Source organism: Podarcis filfolensis (genome assembly GCF_964270895.1).
Source record: "Podarcis filfolensis genome assembly, chromosome: 1".
Lineage (NCBI taxonomy): Eukaryota > Metazoa > Chordata > Lepidosauria > Squamata > Lacertidae > Podarcis > Podarcis filfolensis.
In genome coordinates this window covers 89,804,215-89,820,381 of record NC_139604.1, presented here as the reverse complement: position 1 = coordinate 89,820,381, position 16,167 = coordinate 89,804,215, and the positions used below count along the sequence as shown (strand labels likewise).

At 42.3% G+C, this 16,167-nt stretch overlaps 1 protein-coding gene across 4 annotated transcripts in view; it reads left to right on the top strand.

Moving 5' to 3' along the window:
- The window catches only part of SLC8A3 (solute carrier family 8 member A3), a 169,933-nt gene that overhangs the window by 113,483 nt on the left and 40,283 nt on the right, over positions 1–16,167 (top strand). The window lies entirely within an intron of this gene.

Sequence of the window (16,167 nt, the reverse complement as noted above, 5' to 3'; positions counted from 1 at the left end):
CAGCAGCACCTTCAGGTCATGTGGGTATCCCTTGCTGATTCCAGTATCCATCTGGTCAAGACCAGATCCGGAGGCAGGGATAGTCTTCCAACAACGAGTAAACCTGCCTCCTCACTAATGACATGGTCTGGTCCTAGCATAACTCCTTCTCCTACCCGTGATCACAGAGATCAGGTGTCCCGGTGCATCCCTCCACTGTGGAACATTCCCCAGCCATTCTGTTGGCTAGGGCCCACTCCCAGGCAGCCCTGACCCTCTCCCCTTCAGAACAGAATACAAACTATACAATAAACCAATAAGACAGTAGAAACCAATTATTTCAAAAATTACATTTATACTAAAACTAATCCCCAGCCCCAACTGAATGTTTATCCTACCCTCCAACAGAGCAAAAACAAACCAAAAACCAAAATTTAAAACACCACAGATTAAAACATATTTTAAAACATTTGAAAACATTTGGGGTAGGATGGAAAAAATTGCTGGAGCCATTTAGCAAGTAACACTGGCTTGTTGTATGAACCAGCCTTTGAACAGTTGCATTTTATGCATGAATCAGTTCCTGGTGATTCCAGATCAAATGTGCTCTCAAATTAGAACATCGTTTTTAAAAGGTTTGCCAGCATCACATGCAGCTCTTTGACAGAACGCCCACTGTCAACAGCCATAAATGTTTTCAAACCCAGTTCCACCCTTTGTTGTCCCTGTGTGGCACATTCGCCTTCGCTTGGGCTTCAGTGTTGTCGCCACGGGCCCCGTTTATTCTGCAATGTGTTTATTACTTGTGTTGCTGTGAGAGAAAAGGTGGGGAAGGGGAACAGCTTGACTCTAAACCAATATCTCTGGGCTCTAATAAACACTATCTCTTTGTTTGCAAACTGAGAAAAAAATTGATCTGGAATCATTGGGATATAACAAACACACCACCCCATGATGCCATTTTAACAGTGAGCTGATCAGAAACGCACTACACAGCCTGAGATGTCAAGCCAATTTGTTTTGTTATTAGCTGTTGATACAGGGACATAGATTCAAGTGTTTCCGGGGAAACTAATCTATGATGTGCCTTTATAAAGTGGACGTAAGAACCCACCCACCTACCCCACTCAGCTCCATCCCTCTGCCCTATCTGAACTGGGAGAGGAGAGTTAGACCAGCGCTTGGAAGCAGTGATGGGCTGATGTGGGCCAGTAAATTGTGGGTGAATCCTGAAAGGACAGAAGTGTTAGATGTCCCAAGTTCTCACATATGGGAGGTTGAGAAACAACTTGTCCTGGATACGGTTGCAACTCCCTTGGAGTGAGCAAGTCTGCAGCTTGGTGGTACTCCGGGATTCAACAGTGTCACTGGAGGCAGAGGTTGCCTTGGTGGTTAGGAGTGCCTTTCTCCAGCTCCAACTGGTTAACCTGTTATGACTCCTTTTGGACACAAATGACTGGGCCACTATCTTCCGTGCTCTGGTACTTTCCAGACTGGATTATTGCAATGCGCTCTACATGGGGCTGCCTCTGAAGATGACTCGGAAACTTTAATTGGTCCGAAATGAAGCAGCAGCCAGATTACTGACTGGGCTTCCACTGAAATCCCATTACTCCTGTTTTATTGGTTGCCAGTTTGGATCCAGACCCTTGCCTTACAGCCCAAAGCAACCCAGGCCCTAAATATCTGAAAAGCTGTGTCCTTTCCTACAAATCTCTTGGGTGCTAAGAGCTGTGTAGGGGGCCCCTTCTGCCACCTCAGAAGCTTGAGGAGAATGCATTCTCTGTGAGTTGTGGAACTTCCTCTACACAGACGTATGCCTGACACCTTCATTATACAGTTTTTGGTGAATGCTCTTTACCTTGGCCTTTGATACCTGAGATGTATGTTTTCAGGATTTACCCTATTTTTAATGATTGTGTTTTTTTAATGGTAAGCTTTGAAACTGTTTTAGTGTTGTATTTTACATTTTTGTAAGGTGCCCTTTTGCCATCCCACCTTCCATTCACTCCCAACAACCCTGTGAGGTGAGTTAGACTGAGTGAAAAACCCAAGGTTCCCCAGTGAAATTCATGGCCGAATAGTAATTTGAATCAGGGTCTCCACAGCCCTGGTCTGCCTGGTCCTTCTCTTTGGTCCGATAGTTGATCTCCAAATTTGTGTTGCGCTTTAGGCAATATAGTGCAGCATATCTTCCATCATGAACTTGCAGTGCCAAACTGCATCGGCATAAGACGACAACCTTGGAACTTAGTACACAGCAGCTTCTTTTTTTTTAGCATGGAAGCATGTAATAGTTAATATATTTTGGCATAATTGCCTTTCTGTGTTTCATTCTGTGACAGTGCAATAACAGAACCTTTTGGGAGAGAATTCAGTGAATGACATAAGGAAGGATGAAGACGCCAGGAAGGCTGGAACGATATATGAGGAAAGGGTAAAGGTGCCCAAGTAAGAGAGAGGAAGGCACAGGGGAGCAGGAGAGACATGTGAGGTGGACCCACTTGTAGAAAGTGTCTGGATCCATTGAGCAGCCACCAGGAAGAGGGATGGGGTGTCACACTTTAATCAGCAGGCATCGTTTCCTGCTGCCAACCTCATCTCACAACCCATCAGTGCTTTGATAGATAGACAGATAGATATGGGTTCTGTGACACAAAGGATGCTTAAGCCTTCAAAGCTGACAACTGTTCCGTGTTGCACAGAGATCCTCTCACAGAACCTTCTTTCTGACTTCTTTGCACAATCCCATCTTTGCCACCATCTCCATAGCAACAGCATTCTGCTGCTGAAGGATAACCAAAAAAAAAGAGAGTCTCTATATATAGCTTCCAGATCTCCCTTCCTTCAGCTAAAAGCCTTAAACCAAGGGAGGCAGTTTGAAGTTCTGGACACCTCATGGCAGGGCAGGGCAGGGCAGTACATCCAGTGGAGAGGAGATAGGGAGTGGTCTGGGGACCCTGAGCTCATTTGCCTTCCTTTTCAGCACTTGTGCAGGAAGGCATCCAAAAACCTTTCAGTCCTACCTCTAGACTTCAAAAGGATCCCTACTACACTTCAAGAGCCCATGTTTTTCAAGAGAACCAAAGACCGTTGATTATTTCATCAGGCTATAAATCCATGATGGGGTTTGACACAAGATTTTGTTCTTAAAGTAGGTGGAGCTGAATTAGAGCAAAAAATTAAAATACATGACGGATATTGCCAAGAAGTCTACTACCTTTCTTAAATTTATTCAGTTTAAGATTTTGCAGTGCTTACACCACCTGCTACCTGTGTCTTTCACTCCCCCCCCCCACTCCTTTCTCTTGCCCTGTTATCTTCTCATTGTCAAAAACTAGGATATATACTCCTTGGGGGCCCGACTTTTGGGTTTTGCATGTACAAAAAAACCAGGGATCAATCCCCAACCTCTCCCTTTTATACTTTTGCCAATACAGAAGACTTGAGAAAATGTTATGATGTTCCCTCTTGCTTCTGATGCATTTTGGGGAAGGGAAGAAAAAACAGGAGAAACTCCTTCTGCTGCTTCCATTCTCCAAACTGAGGCACAAGAAGGCCTGCTGGAGGCTGCTGGGACTGCTCTTTGCCAGAGGGACAGGAGCCCTTGATCCTTTGTGAGCTAGTGTGAGAGACTGTGGATACCTGGGATTGAGGGACAAACTTGTTCCCAGAATGTGGCCCACAATTTCACTTGCTGTGCCTGTTATGGCAAGTGTTTCTGACACATGTGATTTCTGTTATGTCCGAGCACAGCCTGAGTGATGTGTAGTTGTCGTCATCATTGCCAGAGTGAATTAAGGGAAGCTGGGTTGAGTCATGGAGCAAACCCAGTCACTGTAGACCAGTGGTAGGGAATCTGCAGCCCTCTGGATTTTGCTGGGTTCCAACTCCCATCAGGCCCAGCCAATAGAGTCAGTTGTCAGGGAAGATGGAAACCGTAGTCCAGCAACATCTGCTACAGTCAGCTTTCTCAGCCTAACCTACTGCACACACACACAAAAAAATAGTGGAAATTACCAATGTTTGCTTATTAGTCACATGTCTAGAACGGAAAATAATCCAGCAAATACAAAATTGGTATTCACAGTTGTGTTTCCTTTGCATTGAAATGAACAATGCAATGACACCATGATACGTGTAATTTACATAACTAATTATATAAGTTATGTAATTTTTCCATAGCATACAGTGAGATGAATAGTGTGGTTTTTAGTGGAAGGCGAACTACAGCAGAACAGAAAGAGTGCTGCATGTGACAAAATAGAGGCCAGAATGGTAAATGATGACTTCTTGCATGAAGGATAGGGGTGACATTGTTTTTTAATTGACTCATTAGCAGTATTTTCATGTAATTTAAATTAAAAATTAGATATTTCATGTACTCTGTTCTATCTTTCAAATGTTTCAGGCAGGGCTGGCCCTACATGACTGAGGTTACCACTTTAGGCAGCTGATTTGGGATGTCATGAAAAAACAGAAAATTGATAGTTACTTAATTTATCATTTTTGTATTTTTACTGCCAGAGAGCAGGAGAGGAGACTGGGGATTTCCTGTCGCAGTTGCCAAAATAACTTCACTGGCCTTGATTATTATGTCCCTGGACTTTGGAGAGGGGTTGGTATCATTTGCTGCTGCACCTCAGGAAGCAAAATGTCCTCCTGATGCCAGGAGGAGAGGATGATCAGTGTGTGGAAACATGGACTGAGCATGCTAAGGAGTCTTTGTTCCTGGGATAAGCACAGGATTTCACATCCCGTAAAATACAGTGATATATTCCAAAAAGGCTAAACAGGAGTTCTCTTTTTAAACGGAAACTGAAATAAAGTCTAACAGCAATAAAGATTTCACTGGGCTAAAAATGAAAAACAGAACAGCCTCTGAATTTAGAAAGGCAGGGTGGAAGGGAAGGAAAACGAGGGGGCAAAATAAGTTGAAATGGAGACTCTTTGTGCAATATTCTCCTTGTTACTTAATTTGCTAATTGCCATCTGTTAAATGGCATATGTAGTTACATCAAGAGCCTCTGATCCCGTTTGGCCTCCTTTCTCAATTAATCACTGGCATGAGTGCAAAGTGAATGCAAAAGAATGCTCTGACGCTTTCGCTCCTGTGCCCCCTCTGGATTTTCATAAATGGCAAATTAAGATAGCATACTTGGAGAAAATGAGAGGTCCACTTACTGACTTTAACAGAAGTTAGCCCAAATGAAGTACTTCGCTTAACGTCCTTAAAGAATGTGTCTATGGTACTTAATTCCCTATATACTTTGGGCTCCCAGGAGGCTTCCACCCCAAAGTTCTCAATGTTTCCCTTTTTTAAAGGGAAATTCCCTTATTCCGAATAGGATTCCTCGCAAGAAAAGGGAAAAGTTGACAGCTATCCACCCATGTTATGAATCAGAGTCACACCCTCTTTAGTGGCTCTGCAGTAGCAAGAGCTCCAAGAGCATTCAGTGGGTCCCTGTATTAGTTTAATGCAGGGACAGCCCCAGATGTTGCTGAACAACTTCCATCAGCTCCAACCAGCATGCTCAGTGGTCAGGGATGATGGCAGATGTAGTTGAAGAACATCTGGAGGGAATCATGTTGGCTATGCTTTCAGCTTTAGCTACGTATCATATTCAGGACAGTTGTGCCTTGTGGTAAAGGAATGACTTGTCATTCCTGAATGTGTAGGAGTGCAAGCAGGGCTTTTTTTCAGCCAGAACTCACCTGAACTCGATTCTGACATCTCTCAGGTGGGCACCATTGCCATTATAAAAGAACAAGGGAGGCATTCATGCTAAGTTCCAGCACCTCTTTTTCTAGAAAAATAACACTGAGTGCAAGAAAGGAAGTTACCTTTATATTAAGGCACACATTAGCTTTTATTAAGTTTCATATGTGACATGAGTAAATGGATGTCTGGGGTTTACAGTTATCATTTACACAGTGGTTGCACAGTATTTGCTTAGGAATATTTTCTTGCGGATCTGCCTGTACATTATACACTGATGTCCTTGTCCTAATTACCGCTACTGTGTCCTTGTTGTTAATATTTATTTAGTGCCATCGCTATTCATTGTGCTTTACATCATAGGCAGGTGTCTGCTCCAGGACCTTATGTCTAAACTTTTGCAGAGAGGTAGCTGCAAGACAAGGCGAGGGAGGAAAGGGATAACAAGGTAAATATTAAACCTAGGAGGGTGCTTTCTTTCAAGTCAGGAGACTAGTCCATCCAGCACAATGTTGTCTACAGCACCTTTCCCAACCTGGTGGCCTCCAGAAGTTGCTGGACTACAACTCCCATGACCAGGGCGGTAGTCAGGGATGATGGGAGTTGTGATCCAACAATATCTGGAAGACACCAGGTTGAGGAGGCCTAGTCTAGAGTGACTAGCAGAGGCTCTCTAGGGTTTCAGAAAGGAATCTGTTCCAGCCCCAGCTGGAGATGCCAGAGATTAAACCCAGGAGCGTTGCATGAAATGTGTGTACTCTAGCACTATAAGTTATGACCCTTTCCAATGATGATGATGATGATGATATAGGGCATGGGCGGCTTTGGCAAAGGACTGGCTCATGTCCCAGCAAGCGTGAACAGGAAGAAGGAATTTAAATCAGTAACCAGACTTGAGTAAATAATTATTTAACATGACAGTGTGTAAATGCTAGTAAATGTTAACATTATTATTATTATTATTATTATTATTACATTTTCTAGTCTGCTTAATTTCTAGTCTTCTCTAGGTGGTATACAGTAAGCGTAACAAATACCATAGAGATAAAATCAGTTAAAAGCTAAGTATTGTGGTCGATATGACTGTACTGAAGCCACCCGTAGGTCCCTTCCTGTTCACATCCTCCATGAGAGTATTCACTATTCCTGCCCTAAGGAGAATACAGTACAGTGTGACATTTGTACAATACAGCAGTGGAAACAGCAGAGGAAGGAGAGAAAAGTTGTGTCAGAGATTAACAGCAAAAGATGAAGGCTGGAGGTTGTGTAAGGCACCAACTTGGATGGTTTTAAGAGAAGATTAGAGAAATTCACAGAGGATAAGGCTCTTGGTGCAAGTAGATAAATAGGTACCACTGTGGTGGGAAGGTAAATGGCATTTTCGTGCGCTGTTTTCTGCCACGGTGTTCCATTGCACCAGAAGCAGTTTAGTCATGCTGGCCACATGACCTGGAAAGCTGTCTGTGGACAAACGCTGGCTCCCTCGGCTTGAAATTGAGATGAGCACTGCAACCCCATAGTCACCTTTGACTGGATGTAACTGTCCAGGGGTCCTTTACCTTTTACCTTACCGGCCTGATCCAGGAAGAATCTTCTTGTGATCTTAAGGTGTGTGCGCTCAAGCTGCAGTAGGGCATGAGAAGCAGGGGGCTGAGCCAAAGGCTTCAAAAAAAGGTGGATTTTGAGCAGGTGTCCTTGGGAGCATACAGGCTGGCAACTTACAATAGGATGCTGTATTCCTAAGGGTAACTTCTGCCAAACCCCTCTAGTCCTTTGGCTTCTAGCATCTTAAACTGGAGAGCAAGGTTCACGATGAGCTGCGGTTTCTCCCACCCCAAGAGGCCGACAAAAATTACAGCAACTATACTACTGGTGAATAATACATTAAAGTCATTACAAATCTTTCACTATTAATATTTTAACAGAAGCAAAGATCTTTATTTTATATGTATGGCTTGGTCTTGACCATGTCCCATTAATTACCATGCATCAAGCACGAAAGCATTTCCCAATAGCTCTAATTGAAACACTGGCCAATTTACTAATTAGCTTGAGAGTACAAGGGGAATACACAAAAGGAAATTGCTTTTTGTGTCAATACTTCTTTCTCTTTCTGCCCACTGAGAGTGAAGTAGTGGCGGGAACTGTGCATGAAATAAGGAGGTTGGATGTTGTAGCTCAAAGCAGGAGAAATTTGCACAGAAACAAAGGTGGATTAACCATAAGGTCAAAGTGTTCTGTGGTGCCCTCTGAGGTCTGGGTGGGTTTATCCCGGGTTCATTCAGTGACACTGAATAGTGGGAGATTCGGGGCAGACAAATGAAAGCACTTCTTCCCATAAAGGTAAAGGGACCCCTGACCATTAGGTTCAGTTGTGGCCGACTCTGGGATTGCGGCACTCATCTCACTTTATTGGCCGAGGGAGCCGGCATACAGCGGTCATGTGGCCAGCATGACTAAGCCGCTTCTGGCGAACCAGAGTAGCACAAGGAAACACTGTTTACCTTCCTGCCGGAGCGGTACCTGTTTATCTACTTGCACTTGATGTGCTTTCGAACTGCTAGGTTGAGAGGAGCAGGGACCGAGCAACGGGAGCTCACCCTGTCGCGGGGATTCGAACTGCCAACCTTCTGATCGGCAAGTCCTAGGCTCTGTGGTTAACCCCACAGCACCACCCACATCCCTGCTTCTTCCCATAGCACATAGTTAAAAATGTGGAACAAGAGTTCTAACTTGGGCAGCCTAAAAAGGAATTAAACAAATTCATTGAGGTTAAGGTGATCAGTTACTACTGGTTAGTGGCAGCTAGTAAATGCTCTGGCTCTGCAGCCTGAGGTAGTAATGTTTCTGAATGCCAGTTGCTGGAGGCCACAGGAGGGGAGAAGGGTCTTATATGCTTGAGTCCTGCTTGCCACAGGCATCTGGTTGACCGCTGTGAGAACAGGACGTTGAACCAAATGGGTCAGTGGCCTGATTCAGCAGGTTCTTCTTATGTTCTTCTTATAACTGTATGCTGCTTCCAGGATCAGAGGCTGAATACTGGTTGCTGATGGGGAGGTCAAGAGGGGAGAGCAGGGGTGGCTGATTCATAAGGGTGAAAGGGTCCTCTTATGTTCCTGTTCCAAGACAAGGTTCTCTTAAGAATTCTCTACAGCTCAGAAATGATGCAGTCATGAAGAAGAGAGATGTTGTGGTCGCAGGACTTGGAAAAGAAGGTTTTGCTTTACAAGTGGTTTACAAGAAAGATTGAGGAAAGGGCATTATGAATTGACCTAAGAAATGGGAAGGGGAAAGAGAATACAGAGGAGGGAATACCAGCAAGAAGGTGGCTTCAGGTGAAAAATGATCTGAGTACAGATTTAACAGTAAATGCAGAACAGAAAAGGTAATTTCAGGATATCTTACAAGAGAAAGAAGTGGTAGGACCACAAGATTCTGGTAAGGAAGTGAAAGAAAAATTAACAGTTAGTTGGGGAGGGTTATCATTAGTCAAGTGTGAAACACAAGGAGCTGCCTTGTACTGAGCCACACCATTGTACCACCTAGCTCAGTAGTAACCTGGCTGGCAGTAACTCTCCAGAGTTTCAGACAGGTGACATTCACAATGCTTCCTAGAAATGCCAAGGATCAAGCCTGGGTCGCTTTGCTGCGCAAAACATATTATCCCTGCCCAAGGAACTAAGGAGTTAGCAAGACCTTCTACAATGACAGAGAAATTTGGGGAGGAACACTGGTTAGAAGCATACAGAGAAGTAGACACCCTCACTGATTGCCACAGACTTATGGGGTCAGGCCCCTCAGTGTTTTTGGAAACATTTTGTGTTAGACTCAAAGGAGGAAAGACAAAGTAGGAGAGCCAAGGGAACCTGGAGACCATCAGGAGGGAGGGAGACTGATAAGACACAAAGAACTGGCGGTTTCTGGCATCTCTCCAATTAAAACAATGGCAGGTGTGTGTGTACTCCTGGCAGGGAAGAGCCTTGAGGCTACCATCTTGATACCCCTTTGGTGCTGGAGCTGAACGTAGGACTAATAATGTGAGGAATGAGCCCAGACAAATAATTGCCTCCTGTGGGGTTGTGAAATGGACTCCTGAGAGTGCTGAGGAACAACTTTCATTTTAAAGTATTTGCAGTTCACTCATTGCACTTGCCAGTAAGACTTACCAAGTTTACGAGTATAAATAGAAAACTCTTTAAAATCAGCTCCCAGCCCTCCCACTGAAACCCAATTACAACTAAACCAAAACAATGCTTTGTCCACCATTTTCCCCCTAGCTTAACACACAGCAGTACTGATTCCCAAATGGAGGTTCAAGAACCGTTAGTGGCTTCCTGGGCCTTCTTGGCCTGTAACTAGGATGCTGCTAGAAACAAACATTATTGATAAAGTTGCACAATGGCTTTGGAAAGGTTTGAAAGGATCCTAAGCAAAGCTAAACTCGGTCAGATTGGGCCACAAGTAAAAAGTTTACGATGCCTCAGAGAAAAGAAAATGCACAAGGTGCTAACCGAATTGGATATGGTGGCCATCTCTAGGCCTACAGCGAGGTAAGGAAGGCAGATGCTCATTGAGAGATCATCAGGCAAGTCGTGCTATAGAACGGGGAGGCACGTGCCAAATATGGATCATGTGTTGTAATTCGTCAGGGAGGGGCAGATTGGGGTAAGAAGACACACTTTCCAACTCCTGAGCATGTGAAACAGGTGCATCTTCTGCATTTGAAGCAAGCAAATAATTTGGTATTTAGTGTACTGTGGTGGTGCCAAATTTGTCTTTCTTGGCACACTTTTCTGGATCTCAAGCTCTTTGCTAAATAGCCAGCAACTCTGTTGACAAAAACACAAAAGCAAAACATCACACTTTTTGTTGTGTTATTTTATGTATCTGTTTATTCGCTAGGGTCTTTAACCCTAGACCTTTCAGGATAAGCATCTCCTCTTTTTCTCCCCAACACTTCCTGCCTATGCGGATGAAGAACATGTACCAGTGCATTTCCAGTGAAGCTCTGTGTAGAGCAGCAGGCAGCCTCTTCAGTTCTCCAAAATCTTTCCTACTGTCGTGCCCACCGTTTTTCCCAATCATGCAGCCATGTTGGAAGTTCTAGACCCTGCTGGATGGCCTGGTTGTGGAATTATTACATATTTAATTCCTCTCCTAGTGCAGCTTTAGATGCAGCTCTCCGTGAGGAACAAAGCCACTACACTCAGTTTTTCTGTTGTTTTCCGCAAAGGATTGATTAAAAAGCTACCACTGATGACCAGAAGAACACACAAGTTGATACTCTTCTTCAGATGTATTTCTGTTTGCACATATTAGCTGTGGCTGCCCCAGCTGCCTGGATGCAGAGAAAGGAGAGCAATCAGTGACTCCTGAAGCTTTATCTCAGTGAGGTCCCAGTGTGGCCTTGCAATGCTTTTGACTGCCATGCTAGTGTATTTGCCGCTTTAGAAGTACCCAGTTGCTGGGGGACACCATGTCTGGTACACAACTGTCAGGTGGGGTGTGGGGAAGACAGAGAACATTACACAAAGTGCCCACCTGAGAGGCAGCTGGAATTCAGTGTTTGTGAGTGAGAGCCGCTCAGCTGATCCAAGTGCTCTTTAGATCTCTCGCTTTTCATTCAGGAGAATGCAGCTGTCAAACCTAGGTTGATAATTTCTCCTCTGCTAGAGTCCAGCTCAATTAATTTCAAAAGATTGTCACGACATTCTCATGGCAGAGTGTCACAGAGCCCCTTCTCTGTTGTTCTCTTCTTTCTTTGGTGCCTGCTTGTCACACCTTTTATATTAACATGACATCTTCACATAACGTTGTCTCTATTTCTGGCTCTCCATCTCCGTATGCTGCTCTTTAGGAAGGGCCAGGCATGGGTGACCATGGTCTAAGGTAGCAATGTGGTGTTTTTTTAAATCAAATCAGGTATCACCGGTTTCTTTTTCATTTGCTTTTCCTTTTAACATGAAACAATACCATTGCGATTGAAGGCTAGACACCAAAAAACCCTGAGCAACTGCAATCAGAGCTGTTGACTCCAACTTGTTAGCGGGATTCATAATAGCATAAGAACTGTCCTGCTGGGTCAGACTAAGGTCCATCTAGTCCAGTATTTCCAAGAGTTGCCAACCAGATGTCTTTGGGTATGCTGTTTTCTCCCAGCATCCAGACGCATGTTGCTCTGTATGTATGCAGAGACTGTATTTGGTTATTGTGACTAATCACTCCTAAGGATGGGCGGATTTGTCCATTCTGGTTTTTTCTCAGCTTCTAATTTTTCTATTCTTAGGTTCAGGTCTCTATATCTCCAGATCAGTTTGCTAATTATTTAATTTTTAAAATTATAATTCCTTAGGAAAATTCACTGAGATGTTGGTGCAAATTTCTCCCAATTATACACATTTTTGCACAACCATTTTCAACAATGCAATGCCATTTTCTATGTTCTTTTTCAATAACATGTTCGTTTTATGAACAGTTTGCCCTACCATATGCCTTTTTGTACACATTACATGGCTTATCAACTGCTTTGCAAAATTCGGAGAAGGGCACATTTCAATGGATGGCATGCTGTTTTGGGAAGTGTAAATTAGTTAGACTTGCCTTTGAATATGAACTGAATTGAATTTCTCTTCCATCCCTTGGGGAAAAAACCCAGGTTTGCAGAAGTACCGTATTTTTCCGTGTATAAGACTAGATTTTTGCCCTAAAAAATAATGTCAAAAATTAGGGGGTGTCTTATACACAGATACATCTCCCCCATTTTCTTAAATCTAAGTCCCCCCCAAATAGGGGGCGTCTTATACGTGGGGGCATCTTACAGACGGAAAAATACAGTACATTAAAGAAACAGGTAAAAACACCGAAATGACTCAGTAGTCTAGATCAACTGGAAAAGAAGAGTGGAAAGTTGGTGGTGAGGAACAGAATGGCATGTTGGAGGAGGGCATGGCTGACTGGAACCCTGAAAAGGAATACTTCTATTAGGAGATAAGAATATGCTGCAGTGTTTTGTTGCAGGTCACGCTTTGCACTGAATAGTGCTGATTATAAGTACTGAGGAGAAGTATAGAATCATAGAATTGTAGGGTTAGAAGACACCATGAGGGTCATTTAGTCCAATCCCCTGCAATACAGGAATCTCAAGTAAAGCATGCACGAGAAATTGCATAGAAAAATATGTTTATTAGGAGAAATTTTCACGATGACTTTTTTTTTTAAGTTGCAAACTGATATGGAAGTATGGTGAAAGGAACTTAAGACTGGATAAATGACAAACTGAGAGAAACAGAAACTATTCACACATCCTTAAGTTATCCCCATCATCCTGATACTTTTCCTCTTGTTCCTCGGTGGTCCTGTTTTGTCTCAGCACTCAGCACCCGAGTTTGGTATTAGAGGGTGATGGGGAGGGGTAGGAATCCAACCTTTCTATACTGTTTATTCATCTGTTACACAGGAAGGTCAATAAATTAGTGGAAAGAGTAGGCTGTTTTTCATTCGGTACTTTATCTTGTGCTGCAGGTTGGTGATTGCTAGCATTTAGATTAGTATTATTTTTTTTACCAGTTACTCAATATAATAGACTACTGAAGCTGCCACCAAGTGATAAATCTTCACACATTCCATTTTGTTTTTCTTGATAATTGCAACAGTCTCTTGTAAATCTGAACACATGAAGCCACCATCTTTTTTCTTTTTATTCTTCTTCTGATTATCTTGGATCAGGTCTTCAGCTCATTGTATTTGATCGCAGTAACCCAACAAAATATGAAAGATGCAATGAAATATCGCTTAAACAGAGTTGATTATCTTACCTCTGTTTTGGCTTCACAACCAGTATTGTGGGAGCAAAACATTTCATAACATTCGCTTGCATTTGTTCCTTGTTACCCTTGCCTCACGTAAACCACCCCCATCTCAGTTCCAACTTGAAGCTCCTTGAGGCAGAGACCAGGCTTTTGCTTATCTGTCAAGCTCCAACACTGTACACTGTGCTTTGTAAATGAGGAAATTAGAGCATTCCTGTTTCCCACATGAGTCAGGTAAAGGGGTCCTGATGCAGGAAGTTGGGGTTCAGTAATATTTAAGGTGGCATATTCTTATTGATGTATTCTAGTCTCAATGAAATTTATTTTGAAAGTGGGAGTTTCTCAAGGGATAAATTTCAGCCCTAAGGTAGATTCCAAGACAGCACCATTCATCTGTTTACTAGCTGGCAGCATGCCACAGATAGATGATAGGTAGGTAGGTAGGTAGGTAGGTAGATGATAGATAGATAGATAGATAGATGATAGATAGATAGATAGATAGATAGATAGATGATAGATAGATAGATAGATAGATAGATAGATAGATAGATAGATAGATAGATAGATGATAGATATGCAGTGCTTTTTTCTGGGGGTATGCATGGGTATGTATACCCCTAAACATTTTGTGAATCTAAGTTTGGCCTCAGTGAGGGGCAGTATTTCAATATGAGGAGGAAAATGAGAGTACCTCTCAACTTTTTTTAGAAAAAGAAAAAGAAAAAAAGCACTGTTTATATGTAAGGCACCTTCTGCTTCACATTGAGTGTTTGCAAATTCAACATAACATACAGGATGAGAAAATCTTGGGGTCATTGATGACTAAATAAGGTGACAGGACCTTTTTTTCGTTTGCAACAAGGAGGAAACCATCCATTTCCCGGGTTTGTTATCCAATTCAAATAGTTGTTTTTCAAACAGTTTAAAACACAGTCTTCCCCAGCAGTGCTGTCTGTGACTGATGGTAGTTCTAGTTCAAAACATCTGGAAGGTACCAGACTGGGGGAGACTGATTTAGAGCTTGATGGATGAGCCTCTGCCCCTGAAGAAGGAATTCAAAGGCTCTTGGTAGCATTTCCACAGAGATTTTACTAACTTTCCTGAAGCAAATTGTTACCTTTATGTTGGACTTTAATGTTGGGAGGAACTTCTGAATATTTTGGTTATCTACACAGATGAAAGCAGCTTTGCGTCCCCTTCCCCCCACTTTTCCTACTTCCTTAGTGGTGATTTATTTTCATATTTTGTTTAGAAATGCGTCAACAAATAGAAATTTTACGAAAGATTGACAGAGAAACTGAGGGAAGTCAAAAATTGAAGAATGAGTGCAAAATAATTTGTTGACTGTATAAAATTTGTTTGGAAAATGAATAAAAATTATTTTTAAAAAAAATATTTTCATATTTTGCAGCCAGGTTCTTTCCTTCCTCAGTTCCCCAGTGAAGCGCTGTCTTGTTACCATCATAATAATTTGCTTAAGGTTTGCTGTTGCAAGTTAGGAAAGCAGTTCCTTTAGAAGTCCTCAGGATAAGTTTTGGAACTGTTTCAAGACTATCAGATGTGAAGAACTAGGGTCCTTGGTTATTTGCAAAACAAGCCTGAAAATAGAAGTAGCAACAGAGCAAGGGATGGCTGACATGCAATAGTGTGCCTTTAATATTTGAAAATAATGGTGGTTGCTTGCATGATAGATCATTTCCCCCTTGCATACCCTCCCTTTAATTTGTTCTGTGGTTCCCCCAAGTATCTGGAGGAGATTTGAAGAGGGCATGGGGGTAGGAGGAAATCTACCATTATTTACTTTTACTTTATTAATGTCAAAATAAATAGCTTGCCTTCATCATTTTAGACATTCATTAGCCCACACAGAGAACTGGAAGAGAGTGAACCAATGCAGGCAATGAAGTGCTTTGGGGGGACTGATTTTTGCTGCAAAGAGAGAAAGAGTTTAAAAATTCCCCACCCACCCCATGGTTCTGAGACTGCTCTGGTTTTCCTGTAATTGCTATTTTACATTATGAGGAATGTGCACATCAATTGCATTCACGCAATTAATGTCATGTCTAGTTTCGCCCTGAGTCACATTCAACAGATCTAGTTAATGAAGTAACACTGTCTGCCATTACTGTCTTAACACAACATGCACTTTACAGGAGTATTAGTGTTTGCTTTTAAAATAAAGAAAAATCAAAAGTATACTGTAGTTTAAAGACCAACAATGAGAATCTATATGCCAAGGCACAGGTGTGATTTCTTGCAGATTTTTAGCGTTAATAGAGTTCTAACATTTTTTTCCTACTGACACCTTTCTTATACTGACATTTTTATACAAACAAACTTTGGTGTGGAATGCCCCGATCTTATAATATTTTCAGAATCTTTGCTTACTTGGTTTTAAAAAACAGAACAAAATTTTAAAAGTGTTAAAATGAATAGTGTTTTGTAACCTTGATGCAAAATAAAATGTTTTCATTTCTAGCCAAGTGAATTGTGTCATAAATTTCTGAAATGTTCCATTTTAAAAATGTAGTGGGTTATTAAAAATTACCTTTCCATTTGCGATATGCTATTTAATTTTTTAACTCAGAGTTAACAATGCATCTTAAATGTCCAGTTTGAGTTGCAAAAGTTAACCCTTGTGTATAAACAGTGGGTGTGCGA